The sequence below is a fragment of the Piliocolobus tephrosceles genome, chromosome 16 (genome assembly GCF_002776525.5).
Source record: "Piliocolobus tephrosceles isolate RC106 chromosome 16, ASM277652v3, whole genome shotgun sequence".
Taxonomy (NCBI): domain Eukaryota; kingdom Metazoa; phylum Chordata; class Mammalia; order Primates; family Cercopithecidae; genus Piliocolobus; species Piliocolobus tephrosceles.
In genome coordinates this window covers 53,236,044-53,236,661 of record NC_045449.1, presented here as the reverse complement: position 1 = coordinate 53,236,661, position 618 = coordinate 53,236,044, and positions in this window count along the sequence as shown.

Below are 618 nucleotides of genomic sequence, written 5' to 3'. Positions count from 1 at the left end.
GCGAAGGTTGCAGTGAGCCGAGATGGCGCCACTGCACTCCAGCCTGGAAGACAGAGCAAAACCCTGTCTCAAAAAAAAAAAGAAAGAAAGAAAGAAAAGAAAAAGAAAAAAAAGGTTGTCTCCGGTTTTCTTTTCCTTAACTGTGGAGCCACTAAACCCCTATGAATCGGAGGCTCGAGTAAATTAATTTGATTGAGAATAAATCGTGTAACAGGGGCGGAGTTTATTCAAGGACCTGCGATTTGTAGCAATCGTAGAAGGAAGCGGAGCCAGTCAACATCACGCTGCCGAAGACATCGGTTAACCTGTTGCCGGCGTCGGCGCCGAGGTTCCAGCAGCGATTCGCACCTCCAGGGAACGCGACTTTGGGCTGCAGCACGCGGGAACAGGAAATATCAGAAAGTGGTCACGAGGGTGACGCCGAAGCTGTGAAACGGCCCGACACCTGTCCCACGTAGGCGGTTCGGCTCAATTCCGAACCCTCTCAGAGGGCACGAATTTGCAAGGGCCCGCGCTTCCAGCCTCGGGATTCTCACTCTTCCCTCGGGCCCCCTAAGTGCCACCCAGAGGGGCGCCCCTCCCCGGCCACCGCCTCAGCGCGACGGCTGCCTCCCGGGA